This window comes from Saimiri boliviensis, chromosome 3 (genome assembly GCF_048565385.1).
Source record: "Saimiri boliviensis isolate mSaiBol1 chromosome 3, mSaiBol1.pri, whole genome shotgun sequence".
Lineage (NCBI taxonomy): Eukaryota > Metazoa > Chordata > Mammalia > Primates > Cebidae > Saimiri > Saimiri boliviensis.
The window spans coordinates 102,188,961-102,206,995 of NC_133451.1; the positions used below are offsets into that span (position 1 = coordinate 102,188,961).

General features: G+C 38.8%; 1 pseudogene; it reads right to left on the reverse strand.

The window, feature by feature from the left end:
* Window positions 1-168: 168 nt before the first annotated feature.
* On the reverse strand, window positions 169-8,545 carry LOC101052789 (keratin, type I cytoskeletal 19 pseudogene; annotated as a pseudogene).
* Window positions 8,546-18,035: the final 9,490 nt, after the last annotated feature.

Here is an 18,035-nt window from a genome sequence, read left to right on the forward strand (position 1 = left end):
ACAGACAGAATTCCCCCTGGGTCCATGATTTTATTTTATTTTTTCCTTGGGCCATAAAACTTCATTGGCAGATCAGGGGAAGAGCTAGGGGTATGTATCTCTTCCTTTCCATTCTCCTACTCAGGAGACACCCTCTAACGGAGAGCAGAAGCCCAGGAGCCTGCTGCGTTAGAGGATCTTGGAGGTGGACAGGCTGTTGTAGTGATCTTCCTGACCCTGGAGCAGGCTGAGGAAGGTGGCGATCTCCTCCTCCACCCGCGACTTGATGTCCATGAGGTGCTGGTATTCCTGATTCTGCCGCTCACTGTCAGTTCACACAGAGCCCAGCTGAGCTTCAATACTGATGATCTGTGCCTGGATCTGTGCCAGCTGAGCTCCAAAGTGCATCAGTGGCCTTCCAAGGTGGCTTTCATGCTAAGCTGCCACTGCAGTTCAATCGCAAGACCCTGGAGGGTGCGCCCCAGGTCAGTGACCTTGGACATGTTCATCTGGAGCTGCTCTGTGTGGCCAGCAATCTCCAGGTTTAGTTCCTCAGTCCAGCTGGTGAGCCAGGCTTCACCATCCTTCCAGTTCTGCTCGGCCATGACCTCATATTGGCTCCACATGTCACACACAATCTTGGCAGCGTGGGTGCCCACAGCCGAATCCACTTCCACATTGACCTGACCTCCCACTTGTCCCCTCAGGGCCTTGATATCTTCAGGTAGGCCAGCTCTTCCTTCAGGCCTTCAGTCTGCGTCTCCAGGTCGGTCCTGGCCAGGGTCAGCTCAATCGGCACCCTGTGCAGGCCATTATGGCAGCCTCCACACTCATGAGCAGAGTCCGCTCCCTCTCATACTTGGTTCGGAAGTCATCTGCAGCCAGACAGGCACTGCCGATCTGCAGGGCAGTCCTGGACTTCTCAATGATGGCACCAAGAATCTTGTCCTGCAGGTCCTCGAAGGCCTTATAATATGGCTGTAGTCGTGGGAGGGCCTGGGGCCCACAATTTTTTTTTTTTTTTTTTTTTTTGAGACGGAGTTTCGCTCTTGTTACCCAGGCTGGAGTGCAATGGTGCTATCTCGGCTCACTGCAACCTCCGCCTCCTGGGTTCAGGCAATTCTCCTGCCTCAGCCTCCTGAGTAGCTGGGATTACAGGCACGCGCCACCACGCCCAGCTAATTTTTTGTATTTTTAGTAGAGACGGGGTTTCACCATGTTGACCAGGATGGTCTCGATCTCTCGACCTCGTGATCCACCCGCCTCGGCCTCCCAAAGTGCTGGGATTACAGGCTTGAGCCACCACGCCCGGCCCACGATTTTAAAACAGGAAAACAACCAGAGACAGACATCCAGCTTCCCTAGCATTCCAGGGTGCATCCCAGGAAGCTCACACCAGTCTTGCCTTATGGGGGACACTGGGAGTAATGGCATGGTTAGACTGTCTGGGGTCAGTTAGAAACAAAGGAGGCAGAGCTCACAGTGACCAGTGTGCAGATCTTGGCAGTAGCTCTCTGTTCCTGCCAGCTGTGGCACTCAGTCAGAGATACCAGCCAACAGCACAGGCCACATGCAAAGCTGAATTGATCACTCCCAGAAGCATGGTGGGAAGTTCAACCTGGCTTTAGTCTCTAGACATCCAGCATCAAAGCCCAGCCTCAGAGCCCATTACAAGGCCCTGCCTCCTCAAGGAGATGCCCACAACATTGCATTCTTCAAAACACAGGTGCTAAACCTGCCGGACATGGGAGGCCAATCAGTGACTTGATCTGGTCCCAGAACCCACATCAAGGCACCACCCAAGCAGGGCAGCAAGCCTCAACTGTGAATTTCCATGGAGTGTAGCCTCTGGTCCCATTTGTCCCAAACAGCAACTCTGTTAGCAACAAAACCCAGCGCACGGCCCTGCCCAGCTGTGGAACCCAAACAGTGATACCACTCAGCCAGGGGATATACCCGGTGACCTGGCCTGATCAGGGGCCATCATATTGCTTGGCCATCAGCTTCACCTGATAGCAAAGCCCAGCCAGTGGTTTCACTTCACAGCAGAGCCCAGCCAGCAGCCTCACACAACCTCAGAGCAGTGGCAGCGGCCCAGCCAACCAGGGAACCCAACAGCAACCTCTACCTACCTGTGGCCATTACCAGCTGACCTATCCAGAATCACAGGGTAGACTAAATAGTGAAAGTCTATCCCTACCAAAGAACAGCTGTAGACGGTAAGAGGTGGCTGTCTTTTCAAATACACAGACACCTATCCAGGACACAAGGATTATGAAAAATCAGGGAATCATGACACCTCCAAAAGAAACTAATAAAGCTCCAATGATGGACCATAAAGAAAGAGAAATGTATAAAATGACTGACAAAAACCTCAGAATAATCCTTTTAAGGAAACTCTGAACTACATGAATATAATGACAAAAAATTAAAAGAAAGTTAGGAAACAGTACATGAACAAAATGAGAGGTTTGACAAATAGGACCTTTAAAAAAATCCTAGAGTTGAGGAAATATAATGACTGGACTGAAAACATTGCATAGAAAACTTCATCAGCAGACTCAGTCAAGAAAAAAAACCTCTGATCTCAAAGACAGAACATTTGAAATTATTCAGTCAGAGGAGAAAAAAAAAAAGAATGCCTACAGGAATTATGCAGAACCATCAATAGAACTAACATGCGTATAATAGGAGTTCAAGAAGAAGACAGAAAAAAGTATTAAAAGCACATTTGAAGAAATAGTGACTGAAAACTCTCCAAATTTGGAGAAAAGATGCCAGTATTTAGGTGTAGGAAGTGCAGGAGTTTCCAATCAATTTCAATTCAAAGAAGAGTTAACCAAGACATGTAATAATCCAACTATCAAAAATCAAAGATAAAGAAAAAATTCTGAGAGCAGCACAAGATAAGAAACATATCACATATAAGGTAGTCTCAATGTCAGTGGATTTCTTAGCAGAAATGAGGGAGAAATAAAAGCTTTCCCAAACAAAGAAGCGCTAAGGGAGCTCATTACCATAAGCTAAGGGAGCTCATAAGGGTAAAAAGTTTCAGTTAGACAGGAGGAACAAATTATTTTAGATATATTATGTAGCATGGTAATATAATAATGCATATTTCAAAATTGCTAAGAGAATAAAATTTAAATGTTCTTGCCACAAAAAAGATAAGTGATGAATATATTAATTAGCTTGAATACACACACACACACACACACACACACACACACACACACACAATTGTAGTTTGTCAATCCACAATTTCAAAAAGAACAAGGAAATAAGTCTACTTCTTAAAGATAACAGAAGGTATATCAGAGATGTGATAGCATCATTCAACTTCTATTTTTGCTTCTCTCTTTTCTAGATTGGGTTTTAAATTGAATATGGAGAATAAACTATGAAAAGTTGAAATTGCAACCCAAGATGAAAGAGCAATTGGCAAGCTAACTCCAAGGTGTTTAAAATAAGACCAGATAAATTTTGTACCAGGGTGGAAACAGAATTTCCAGCTATAAGCTCAGAACTACTGTTTGGTAGTCTGAAAAGTCATGGCAAATAGGAGAGGTGCCACAAGACCACGGATGGGTACATTTCGTCTTTATTTTTATTTATTTATTTTTTTTTTTTTTGAGACAGAGTTTCGCTCTTCTTACCCAGGCTGGAGTGCAATGGCACAATCTCGGCTCACCGCAACCTCCGCCTCCTGGGTTCAGGCAATTCTCCTGCCTCAGCCTCCCGAGTAGCTGGGATTACAGGCACGTGCCACCATGCCCAGCTAATTTTTTGTAATTTTAGTAGAGACGGGGTTTCACTATGTTGACCGGGATGGTCTCGATCTCTCGACCTGGTGATCCACCCGCCTCAGCCTCCCAAAGTGCTGGGATTACAGGCTTGAGCCACCGCGCCCGGCCTCGTCTTTATTTTTAAGAGAGAAATAGGATTCTGGAAATTAAAGACAAATTAATTCATATTTTCAGATTTAACAACAGATTGTTAAAAATGCTCTAGTTTTTGAGCATTCAGAAATGAATGTTAAGGTCATTAGTAATCAACAAATGTAAAATAAGGACAAGCTTTGATACACTCATCTGATTTATTTTTTATGAGGTTACTAAGCACGTAGATGAAAGGATTGCTTGAAAATCAAATTGAAGCAGCGAGCAATTGGTATTCACCTTGACATGGTGTAGCAATATGAAATTGTCTGTTTTCAGGAGTGTCCATTAGCGACTTTATAGTCTCCAGTAGTATGCTTTTACCCTATTACATTCAGCATTTTCACCAATGGCTGGGTGAACATAGAGGCTTCTCAACTTTGCAGAGGGCATGAAAATAGACAAGGTATCTTATTTCAGTGCTTCTCATAGTTTTTCACTGAATATTTCTCCTGATGGAGGAGAAATAAACATGTACACCTGGAGAAACTAGTCAATCTTATTTCTCGAGGTAAAACTGGCATTTCTGTTTCTTTGAGTATCTTCCATATTCCCCTAGAGGTACTCTGTTTATCTTCACCCAAATCAATTATGAAAACTTCAAACTGAATGGCATAAAGGAAAGAGACCAGTGGCTATTACATGCTTTATCGTGCCGTATAAAGCCATCAATAAATGATTTTATATGATAGATGAAGAAACTGAAAATTAAACATTATCTTAATGAGATGGCATATTAACACAATTAAATTTAATAAAAATAAATGTAAAATTTTGCACTTAAATTAGAAGTCATATAGCACAAACATGGAAACTCAAATGAAAACCTGTGACTTTGATTGACTATAATCATTCTCTGAATTAATGGAATTATGTCATTTAAAAAAATATAAATAGTAGTTAGATCAAGGGAGGTAAGAATCCCTATGTACTCTGCATTAATAACCATCTCTACAAGGTCAGGCTTAATTTTTGGGACCAAATTTAAATACAGACTTTGATGAACTATAACATGCATAGAAAGACAACTAGGATTACAAAGCATCATGTTTATCATCAAGTTTATCATGGAAGGGTTAAGAACCTGGGAAATGCCGGGCGCGGTGGCTCACGCCTGTAATCCAAGCACTTTGGAGTTCCAAGGTGGGCAGATCACCTGAGGTCAGGAGTTCAAGACCAGCCTGACCAACATGGTGAAACCCCGTCTCTCAATTAAAAAAAAAAAAAAAAAAAAAAAAGAACCTGGGAAATGACTATGGGGGTGACAATTTAGCTTAGTGCAGCAAATGGCATGATTGCTCTAAAGGACCATGCTTAGGAGCATCTGCTTAGGTTGTTAAAATCCTGACCACTTGGCTCTACATGTAGAACCTCAAATTCAGCAATATGGGCTTTTGGAAACTGCATTTTGATACTCAACTCAGGAGAATGAGGTGAATTAATGACCTTGAAAAACACGTTCTATAAAATGTATGTAGAAGCAGTACTGGAATTGGCACAGAAACAGTGTGGTTTCACATTTTTTAAAAAATACACTTTGTTTTGTTTGATTTTTTTGTAACTGTCAGAGTTAGAAAACAGTGGAGTAAGCCTTATTATATTAATTTTATTGAGAACATTCATGGGTATTCCAGGAGTCAGGCATGCAGCAGAAGAGACACTGAAAGACATTGTAAACTAAACATCTTCTAGTCAATTATTTAGACTAGAGCAGAAAGACAAGAAAAACTTAGAAGGAGAAGTAGTGAAAATTGAAAAATTGAAAATCATTATTAATGCAATTAAGGTGTGTCTTTCAGTCAATGGTGCACATGTATTATTAGAATATGACTATATTAGGCAGGAAGTTTTGGTATTTGCTTAAATACAATCTATGCCATTTAATAGCCAATGTCAAAACACAGCAGCAGATTCTCTTTCTTCTGGAAAAATGAAGTCCTTAATCCTGGGAAACACTTATAAACTCAACATTTATTGAATTAACTTCCCTTAGGACTTCATCTTACCCCCAACCCTGCCCACACACGCCTGCCAATCCTGATATCCTTTTACCCTTAGCAGAATCTTATTTCACTCTAGCAATGCACACGTTTGTAAAATGGAACATCTAGGGTTTTCGTTTTCAAAGCATTGCTCAAGAGGTGTGTCCCTACTTGTTGGCTTTTAAAAATACGTATGTGTGTCTGTGTGTGCACGATTGTGTGCCTGCAAGACAGTCTGCTTCTTGATAAACTGGCTCTGTAGTCATCTCTTGGAGTTCAAATAGATTTCTTGATGCATGGCTTTAAGTTTATTGACTGTGATCACGTTTTAGACACCAAACTCTTAGAAGGAAATGACCATGTCTGTCAATTTATCAAAACAACATATGATTGTTTCACGTGTGTTACTACGATGACCAAGGAAAGAAAGTGTTTTGGAGAATACAGTTTTATGGTTCTGATATTCACTAATATTTTTGATTTGTCTGAGCCAAATTAATATCTTTTTTACTTGGTGGCAGAAGAAAGTCCTTATAAAGGATAATTGAAGATTAAAATAGATCAGTTACTTCCCCATCAAAAAATCAGGTCTTACTATAGTCAGCATTGTATTCCTTGATTTGTTAATTCATTCATTTTCTTTTTCACTAGGAAGATACTTCATGTACTTGTAATTACTGGAGGTTGAAAAAGAAAAAATAAGAATGCTGGGCTCCTTTTAAAGCCAATTACATACAACTGGTTTGCTTTGTAATGCAAAAATTACTAATCATAAATTTTATATGATTAACAGCTGAACACAGAGGCAGAGCATAGAGAAGGAGCTCAAAAAGCATTTGCTTGATAAAATTCTACAAAATGTGGCAGTCTTTGTCAGGCTCAGCCCTTAAGCTTGTAGGCCCCATAGTGAGGCTGTTTGAAGGGTCTATTTCCTTTCAAAGGGGCCCATGTATCCTTGGGAGTTTGCAAATGCAGGCACATGGGCTACAGTATCACAGAGGGGAGGTATTTGTTTTGTTTTTCTAAAATGGAAAGAGCTTTTTTGTGTTTGGTGATTGTTAATGTTTTTTTTTTTTTTTTTTTTTTTTTGAGATGGAGTTTTGCTCTTGTTACCCAGGCTGGAGTGCAATGGCGTGATCTCGGCTCACTGCAACCTCTGCCTCCTGGGTTCAAGCAATTCTCCTGCCTCAGCCTCCTGAGTAGCTGGGATTACAGGCACGTGCCACCATGCCCAGCTCATTTTTTGTATTTTTAGTAGAGACGGGGTTTCACATGTTGACCAGGATGGTCTCGATCTCTCGACCTCATGATCCACCCGCCTCGGCCTCCCAAAGTGCTGGGATTACAGGCTTGAGCCACCGCGCCCGGCCAATGTTTGTTTTTTTTAAAGCAACTTAGAAATGCATATAGTCAAAATTTCTTACTTGTTCCATCTGCCACTTCTCCTAAAGATAATAATGATTAGTAATTTGTATATAGCTTTCTAGACTTTTAAATTTAAATAAATGTTTAAAAAAATTTTCTAGACTTTTAAATTTAAATAAACTTTTTTCATCTAATTTTTTTAAATGAAATGAAATTGCACATGTTGTTCTGAAATTGGCTTTTAAAAACTAGCAATATATTGAGGACATCATCTCATGTCAGTAGATAAAGACCAACTTCATCCCTTCACCATTTCCTCTAATAAGGATGAAGCATGTTAATCTAGCCAAGTTCCTATCGATGAATAATGAGGTTGCTTCCACATTTTTTGCTATTATAAAGAATGTGCCAGTAAATATCTTAATTTGTTCATCTTTGCCCACATGTCCTGTTTTCTCAGGATAAACTCCTAGACAGGATTGTTGAGTCAAAGTGTATTGAAAAACTGTAGCACATATTTTCAAACTACTCGTAGCTGAAAGATTGGACTCCAGTGGTGCATTGAAATGTCTGTTTCCCACACTATTGAAGTCACTGGCATTATCATATCACGGCCAGTCAGATAAGTACTCAAACATTTCATCATTATTTCCATTTCCATTTCTTTTTTTTCTTCCTGAGACTGAATATCTCTTCACCTGTTTTGGTTGTTTATGCTTCTTTGTGAATAGTTTATTTGAAGACTTTACACATTTTCTGTTAGGTTGGTAATCTTTGCCTTCTTAGTTTGTAAAAACATTAAACTATTAAGGATATTAACTATTCATCAGCTATATATACTGCAAATATTCATCCCCTGTTTTTTCATTTGTTTTTCAGCTTTTATTTACGATCTTTTGAATAAAGAAGTTTTACGTCATCGTGTAGTATCAGTTCATATTGCTTTTACGGTTTCTGGCCTTATAACCATGCTTGAAAAGACCTCCTCATCCTGAAATTGCTTACATATTCTCCAAATGTTCTGGACTTTTCACAATTGTATTTTGCACTGTAGTTTCTAATCTGTATACAATTTAATTTATGTATGATATGAAATAGAGGGGAAATCTAATGCCAAACAGGATGAATTGAAATTAACTTGGTTTGTAAACATAAAATATTTTTTGGAACTATATGGTAAAAGATCAGACTTGAAATGTATGAAATGTAATACATTTACAATGAACATTAGGCAAAATAATATAGCTGAGAAAAACATACCTCACTGATTATCTCAGTCATCTCTGAGGTGAATTGATTGCAAGGGTTACTACTTAAGAGTTGTGGGGCCGGGCGCAGTGGCTCAAGCCTGTAATCCCAGCACTTTGGGAGGCCAAGGCGGGTGGATCACGAGGTCAAGAGATCAAGATCATCCAGGCCAACATGGTGAAACCCCGTCTCTACTAAAAATACAAAAAATTAGCTGGGCATGGTGGCGTGTGCCTGTAATCCCAGCTACTCAGGAGGCTGAGGCAGGAGAATTGCCTGAACCCAGGAGGCGGAGGTTGCAGTGAGCCAAGATCGTGCCATTGCACTCCAGCCTGGGTTACAAGAGCAAAAAACTCCGCCTCAAAAAAAAAAAAAAAAAAAAAAAAAAAAAGAATTGTGGAACACCAAACCACATGACAGATATATGATCTGCTTAGGTAATCTGCATCATGGGACAAGTGAATGACAGATGTTTTGGCCCTTTGGGTGAAACATTCTATACATTCTAAGAATTGTTGAGGGGGTGGAGTTCCACTGTTTTTTTTTCTAAAGCAGAGTTCTCAATTTTAAATGTTACATAGGAATCAATTGCTTTTATTTTGTTTTAATTTTTGCAATCAGCTTTCTCAGGTTGACATAAACACCTGCTTTTTAAAAAATGTTCATGCCAGACCCTGGAGATTCTGATTTTATTGGTCAGTGCCTAGCTGTCTTGGATTTTAAAAGCTCCCCAGGTGATTACATAGTGCGTGGCTAAGGTTGAGAACCACTGCCTTAAAGATTCCTAGTGATGCCTATCTGATATTATTTGCTAAAAGTTTAACCATTTTTCAAGAATATTTCTCTAAATTTCAGTTCTAAGGCCCTGCCATCCTGGGCCATCATCAGTTGTTCTAAGGAAACCACTAGGACCTTGGGTTGATAAAATCTACACATCCTTCTAAGTGCATTTGAATCTACACAATGGTTTTAAGAGAATTGAAGAACTGATCGGTCTAATAAAAGTTTTCAGAATAATTTCCCATGACAGTGAATTTATTAATTTGTTTTATAAGTATTACTGTCTATTACAATTTAATTGCACATTCAAAATGGAAAACTTTCACAAGAGCTTTGTAAGGCAAAATGTTATCATCAGTGTGTTCATTTTTCATTTTCCTTTTTAATAAAGCAACATAACAGCATACCAATTACGGATACTAGAGCCCCTGTTGGCACACAGGTTTCCTTACTTTCATGCAGGTGAATTACTTAAAGCCAAGTGTTAGACTAGCAGAACAGAATTTGCTAGTTACTGAACTAAATATCCAGCAGACTTTTGCTCAACATAAACAGCATGAAAAAAACGCATGCAATCTAAGGGGAACTCAGGTGAAACACATTCCCTTGAGCATCAACTGAACATTCTTGGTGCCAGGTAGAAAACGTGATTGGGAAAATAGCTATGAATATCATTCTTTCTGTGCCCGAGAAATGTCACCTTCTTAGGAATGCAATTAACTGAGTGTTCAGGAACATAAAAAAGCATGTGAAATAAACTGGTGGGTGCTGAAAATTTTCCTTTATTCATTTCAAAATAAATAGCATGCATATAGCAAACTAAGCCAAAGGCCTATTATTGGGTTTTGGCGAGCCTAGTGTTCTCTAACTCTTGATTTGGTTACTCTTAATCAGTAACTTCCAGGTCAATGTTAAGCACGGAGCCGGTAAGTGTGAATTACCCGAAGCCATGTGGTGTGTTGGAAAATATAAGAACAAGGTGTCATCAAATGAAGTTTTAGTTTACAATAAATTCTAGCACAGATCAATCATTCCTATCACCTGAGCCATAGTCTTCTGACTTTGGTCTCAGTTGGCCTTCTCCTTGTCCCTCCCATCCAAGAACAGCATGGACAGCTGTGACCCAAAACAGGGTGTGTCTCTGGCTATGAGACTCAGATGCCACACACTAGATTTTCTCTCTCATCATGGCATTTGAGGTTGAGATCCACATGTTGACTTTGCTTCCTGGGCAGCTGGGAGGTTGTATAGGGTCACAGGGCTTCTCACATGGGTGCATTGCTTCCCCTTCCCAGGGACCTCATTTCCCTCTAGGGTAGAAGTGACACATTTCTCTTTCCCTTGGAGATTCCTCAAAAGTTTCCAAATGATCAGGTAGGTTTTTACCTTGGACCGATGCTATATTTTGGGGACAATTTCCACAGAGGAGAGGCACCTTACGTAACCATCAGCCTTGTGAAGGTGGCTACTGAATTTTCGAAAACTATTTGCCTATGAGTCAATTTTTAAAGCCTTTGTTTGTGTACATATGCACACACACACACACACACACACACGGAAAGATTTTTTTTTTTTCTGCTTCTTTTCACTTTTAAACTGTTGGTCATTCATTTATTTACTTGACAAAGACATACTGAGTGCTTGCTCTGTCACAGACACTGTCTCTGGAATGGCAAACTGTCTAGTTGGTCATATGACTTAGGAATCTGGTAGAAGCACTTTGGAGAAGTTTCCTCTGAGATAATTAACTTTAAGTAAAAAACAAGGCAGTCATCAAGCAGTAATATATTTTCAGGACTCACAAAAAGAAAGAAGAAAAAGAAAGAAAGAAAGAACGAAAAAGAAAGAAGGGAAAATTTCAAGACCCAGGCTCTATTCCCAACACAAGCCTTCTCAGTTATGTAATTTTGAGTTAATCTGAAGGCTTTGGTGTAGTTTCATTTGTTCTTGGAGTACTATAGGAATCAGTTTCCTATGTTGAAATGACACCAAACCCTTCAGATAAATGCCAAGGCTATATTAAATGGTTTTTTTTGAATCCAGAAGAACGTAGGAGATAAGAAATTGTTTTTCTCCATAAATGAAAAGTCTTCAATTTATAGCCCAAAGACATGTCTTTGTCTTTTAATCCCTATGCCAATATAACCCAGATTTGATTACCCTCATGGGGGCTATGTTTTCTGCCACTCTCAGGACTAGGCATTTATGTTTTCCTCAAAGAATCGTGACTCATGAGACCAACTCTTCTCAATGAAGACTCAGATGTGGATAAGATTGCTATATATGAAACATTCCACATGGAAACTGGTTTAAAAAATCTTTAATGACCAGGGAAATGCCAATCAAAACCACAATGTGATACCACTTTACCTCTGCAAGAATGGTCATAATAAAAAAATAAAAACATAGATGTTGGCATGGATGTGGCGAAAAGGGAACACTTTTACACTGCTGGTGGTAATGTAAACTAATATAACCACTATGGAAAACAGTGTGGAGAATCCTTAAGGAATGAAAAGTAGATTGCCATTTGATCCAGCAATCCCCCTGCTAGGTATCTACCCAGAAAAAAAGAAGTCATTATATGAAAAAATATACTTTCACACACATATTTATGGCAGCACAATTCACAATTGCAAAAATGTGGAACCTACCCAAATGCCCATCAATCAACAAGTGGACAAAGAAACTGTGGCGTATATATGCAATGGAATACTACTCAACCGTAAAAAGGAATGAATTAACAGAATTAACAGCACATGCAGTGACCTGGATGAAACTGGAGACTATTACTCCAAGTGAAATAACTCAGGAATGGAAAATCAAACATCGTATGTTCTCACTCTTAAGTGGGAATTAAGCTATGAGGATGCAAAGGCATATGAATGACACAATGGACTTTGGGAATTCACGGGGAAAGGGGGAAAAGGGGGTGAGGGATAAAAGACGACAAATCGGATTCAGTGTATACGGCTCTTGTGATGGGTGCACCAAAATCTCAGAATTCACCACTGAAGAACTTTATGTGAACAAACACCACCTGTTTCTTAAAAACCTATGGAAATAAAAAAATAAAAAAATTGTAACTGCATTACATTATTAACACTTACTTGAATATAAGAAAAACATTTAATACTATGAAACCAATGAACTTGATAGAAAGTTAATGGAAGGTCTCATCTTGAAGAGACACAGAGGTGGGCTAACTCCAAATATTCTTAAAGGAGTTTTGAAAGAAATGCTTTAATACATCCATACATATATATCAAGAAATAGACTGAAGGAAAGCTAGTTAAGTAAGGTAGAAATAAAAAACTATCATACAAAATAGAACTGATTAAGCACATGTATTACCAAGATATCCCTAGTTTCCACCATTATGTTATGCAAACTATATTTTTAGTCATTGGGGAAAACTATCCTGTTGAGGCTTTGTGTTTCTCTTTCTATGCTGGAAACGTGCTGTGTTGATAAAAAATTAATTTGCTGGTCATGCGCAGTGGCTTAGGCCTATGATCCTAGTACTTTGAATGGCCAGGGCAGAAGGATCAGTTGATGCCAGGAGTCCAAGACTAATGTGGGCAAACTTAAAAAATTAGCCAGACATGGTGACAGGTGCCTGTAGGTCTAGCTACTTGGAAGACTGACGTGGGAGGATTACTTGTGCTGAGACATTTGAAGCTGTGGTGAGCTATGACTGTGCCACTGCACCCCAGCCTGGGCGACAGAGCGAGACCCTGTCTCAAATTAACTTAATGACAATAAGCAATATAGAGACTTGAAATTTTAAGTCATACATCCTCTGGAGAATATTTTTATCTGAATACCTCAATTTTTAAACAGAACATTTGTTTTTGACTCAGAATGTTTGATGTGAACTATCAGAACTAGGTTATAGAATCCTTACATATGAAGTCTTGAATTCTGCATGAAAATTTCAGTAGTCTAGCTGTGACTCAGCTAGGAGCAGGAGAACACTCTAAAGAGTCTGATATGGTTTGGTTCTGTGTCCCCACCCAAATCTCATGTTGAAATGTAATCCCCAGTATTGGGGGAGGGACCTGGTGGGAGGTGATTGGATCACCGGGGCAGATTTCCACCTTGCTGTTCTTGTGATGGTAAATTCTTATGAGATCTAGTTGTTTAAAAGTATGTAGCACCTCCCCCTTCACTCTCTCTCTCTCTCCTGCTCTGCCATGTGAAAATTGTGCCTGTTTCTCCTTTACCTTCTGCCATAATTATAAGTATCTCGAGGCATCCTCAGCCATGCCTCCTGTGGAACTGTGAGTAAATCAAACCTCCTTTCTTTATAAACTACCAAGTCTCAGGCTGTTCTTTACAGCAACGTGAAGGTGGACTAATACAGCCTTCCTTTAAAAAGTTTTTTCTACTGGTTTGATCACCAATATCCATGATTTGCTCTTTAAAGATAAATTATTTATCAGAGCTCTAGAGCTAGAATAAAGTAAGTTATATTAATCTGGGTTCCTGCAATTAAGTCTGCAAAATTATTTATTTGATTGGAATGGCTTTACTGTTGCATTGTTTATACAGAAAAATTTTGCTACTTTGCAAATTAGTATGCAAAAGTTTGCAGTGTCTTATTTATCTACTTTAAATCCATTTTTTTTTTGAGAAAAGGAAAGTTCTCAAACTTCTCAGTTTAATTCTGTATTACCAGATGTTCCTAATTATGATGTTGTATGTTGTTACTCTCTCCTCTTTTTCCTTCATGGGAGTTTTAAAATATGTTTTTATTATGACTCTTATTTCACTGTATTATAGTATTTAGGGCATATCTTTTCCTTCTTAAATAAGGCACTATTGAATTGGGTCTTACTTAGTTTTTTAAATCTAGTGGTCTGCATAAATAAATATTTGTTGAGTGAATAACATTAACTCAATAACAATAAACATTTGTGAGTGCTTTCAATAAATATTTGTTGAGTGGATAAAGGATAGAATAATGACTAGTGTCTGTCTGAAGAGATGCTGTAAGGCAAAAGAAAGTGTCAAATGGTGACAGACTGCAACTAGAAGTCCCGAGGTGACAGTTTTACCATTAAGGGAAGAGTAGGTAGTTTGGTAGTGAAGGCAAGGAACGTAAACTTGACTTTTCAAAAAATTAGGTTAATTCTTCCTAAATTAACACTTCCAACTCCTAGGAAGTATCTAGAGGGTTCTGGGGTGTTTTCAGTTATCAGAATAATTGGGGGGGATCTAACTGGCAATTATTGGTAGGGAGACAGGAATGCTAGATGTCCCCATGTATTAGAAAGTCCCATACCATAAAGAGTTTTCCAAATCTCAAACAGCCCTTGGATATTCTGCTGGACTTTCAGGCTGATGAAGTACATTTTTGTGTGATTATCTGAGCCTAGACCAGTGTTTCTTAAACTTTAATATGTATATGACTCACTTGGGAGCCTTTATGTAATGAAGGTTTTTTTTTTGCATTTTAAAAATTGATATATCATAGATGTACATATTTTTGAGGTATGTGTGGTGTTTTAGTACATGTATACAAGGTAGAATGATCAAGTCAAGTAATTAGGACATCATTAACTGAAACATTGATACTTTCTTTGTGTTGGGAACATTACAATTCTTCTCTTGTAGCAATTTGAAACATATAATAAATTATTATTTATTATAATTTCCCTACTGTATTATTGAATATTAGAACTTATTCCTTCTATCTAACTATATTTATATAATGTAGATTCTAATTCTTTAGGTCTTATATGGGGCTTGAGAGTCCCATATAACCAGCTCCAGGTGATGCAAGACATTAGTGCTTGGGTCCCTCCCAGAAGGTGTGATTGAACCAACTGGGGTGAGTCCTGTGCATCTGGAGCTTTGAAGGATTCCTGGGCTGTTTTAATATGCAGTCATGGTTAACAGTTACTAGCCTAGAGCCCAACTCTTTTTACATGTAAACACAATGTATTTTTTACACCGTTTTATGCAAGGGAATCTTTTATGACAACATGTGAATGGAAGAAAGACTGTACTTTGATTTGTTTTGAACTGTTCCTAAGAACTGTTCACCACTTTCGAAAGTTGAGCCCCTGATGGCAAGACCAGTCATGGTATTTGAGATGTTAATTCATTCTATCTGTGTTACTTACTTTTGAATTCACAGTGATCCACCTACTTTAGTAAGTTTTGGACACTTTCAATGGGGCTTCCCTAGTATAATCATGCCCAAACATTTCTATATAAATATAATAGATTTATTTTCTATATAAAATATAATTGATTTACTTTATTTTTATTTCTCATTTGTAATACAATTAATAATTACATTGATTTTTAAAAAATATGTAGGCAGGGAGGTTATTATCTGTCAATGTCATTTGGGGATATTAGTGGGGGAATTGGGTCTGATGGAGCTGAAAACTTCTGAATCAGAGTGAAGGGCAGGGGAGCGCCATCACAGGCAGCAGACTTGAGGAAAGGGGCTTTAGGCTATAAAGAGAACTGAACACAGTGTCTTCACTTGAAGGTCAGTTGATGGCTTAGAAAGTCTCATTAAAATTATGCCTTTTTTTTTCTTTGAGACAAGCCTCACTTGGTCACCCAGGCTGGAATGCAGTGGTGTGATCTTGGCTCATTGCAACCCCTGCCTCACCAGTTCAAGTGATTCTCAAGCCTCAGCCTCCTGAGTAGCCAGAATTACAGGTGTGCTACCACACCTGGCTGGTTTTTGTATTTTTGGTAGAGACAGGATTTTGCCATATTGCCAGGCTAGTCTCAAACTCCTGACCTCAAGGGATCTGCCTGCCTCGGCCTTCCAAAGTTCGGATTACAAGCGTAAGCCCCTGCGCCTGGCCTAAAATTATAACTTTAAATAACAAAAATTTAAATAAAAAAGGAAAAAGCCGATAATCTGACTGCCTATTCAAATAGACTATTTTCATTTTTTCTGTGTTTCTTATCCATGTATATGCAATAATAAATACTGTAATTATAAAGTAGCTATAATTTTTTTCCATTAATATTGTGGTAAACATTTCCCTTTTAATGACTGTATCATGTTCTTATAACAACATCTTAATCATTTCTCCAATTATAATTAATGTTTATTATATTAATTATAATCAATTATAATTATAATTAATGGTTATAAGTAAAATTAATGGTTTTAAATATTTACAACTATGAATAAAATTACAACATATGTTTATATGATTAGAATTTCTTTTTATAGTGGAGAGATTATTCCTTTAGGGAGAAATTGCCAGGAGTGAGATTACGTGGTCAACACTTATGAATATTTTTATGGCTCTAAAATATGTGCCAGATAGCTTGCTGAAAGGGCTATACCAAAGGCAAATTGGCTTTTAAAGGTCAAACTTATTTTCATGTAAGATCCACATATGTGCTACATTACCCATCAACTGGTGAGAAACAAAATATGTCATGTCTTAACATACAGAATAAAAATATAATCCAGGAATTGTGCCAAAATCTTCATGTTATGAATGGCCAGGCAATCACAAATCTCAGTTCACTTCATTTTTGTCATTTTTTTTTTGAGGCAGAGTCTTGCTCTGTCACCCAGTCTGCAGTGCAGTGATGAAATCTCGGCTCACTGCTATCTCCGCCTCCTGGTTTCAAGCGATTCTCCTGCCTTGGCCTCCCAAGTAGCTGGGATTACAGTGCCCACCACCACACCAGGGTAATTTTTGTATTTTTATTAGAGACAAGGTTTCACCATGTTGGTCAGGCTGGTCCTGCATTCCTGACCTTTAGTGATCTGCCTGCCTCGGCCTCCCGAAGCGCTGGGATTACAGGTGTTAGCCATCTCACCCTGCCATTTGGTCATAATTTTAAAGTACAGCCCCTCTTCTCTAAGTCACATTTTGGACAGACTGTGGTCCAAGCCTCAGGTATGATTATTTCAATTCCTCTTTTTGCCACAGCATACGTGGGAGGGTCGAGGCCATAATTTTACTTGTGTATATGCATGTTAAATCTCATTTTACTTCAAAATCTCCGGCACTTGAGAGGATTAAGAAAGAAAATTATGGCCGGTGAGGTGGCTTACACCTGTAATCCCAATACTTTGGGAGGCTAACATAGGAGAATTGCTTGAGCCCAGAAGTTTGAGACCAGCCTGGGCAACATGGTGAACCCCATCTCTACAAAAAATTAACAAAATGAGCCAGGAATGATGGCACATGACTGTAGTCCCAGCTAGTTGGGAGGCTGAGGTGGGAAGAGCCCTTGTAGGATTGAGGCTGCCATGGGCTGTAATTTTGCCACTGCACTCCAGCCTGGACAACAGAGTGAGATTTTGTTTCAAGAAAAAGAAAAAAAGAATAAAAATTACAACTTGTCCCCAAACTTCTTGGAAACAACATAATTTTTTTCTTAAAAAAAAAAAAAAAGTCAGCTTCTGAGATATAGTTTTAAAAATATCTTACATAAACAATTTATCTGCATAATGCCAGAGGTGCATTATTTTATTATTCTTGGTTAGCAGATGCATTTCATGAAAGGGCTAAAATATATATGTGAAAGCACTTAGGGAAATTGGAGTCATAGGTGACCTCAGAGAGAATGGACATTTTCCATGACATCAATTTAAATCAGGTGACAGGATCTGAGATCTGGTGTCTTTAAAATTGCCTCAGGATGACTTTCAGTCTTAGCAAAAGTGACTAGATTCTTTCCTTTCTTTTTCCTCCAACATACTTAACATCTTTGTGTAAAATTTGGAATAACACCATTTATT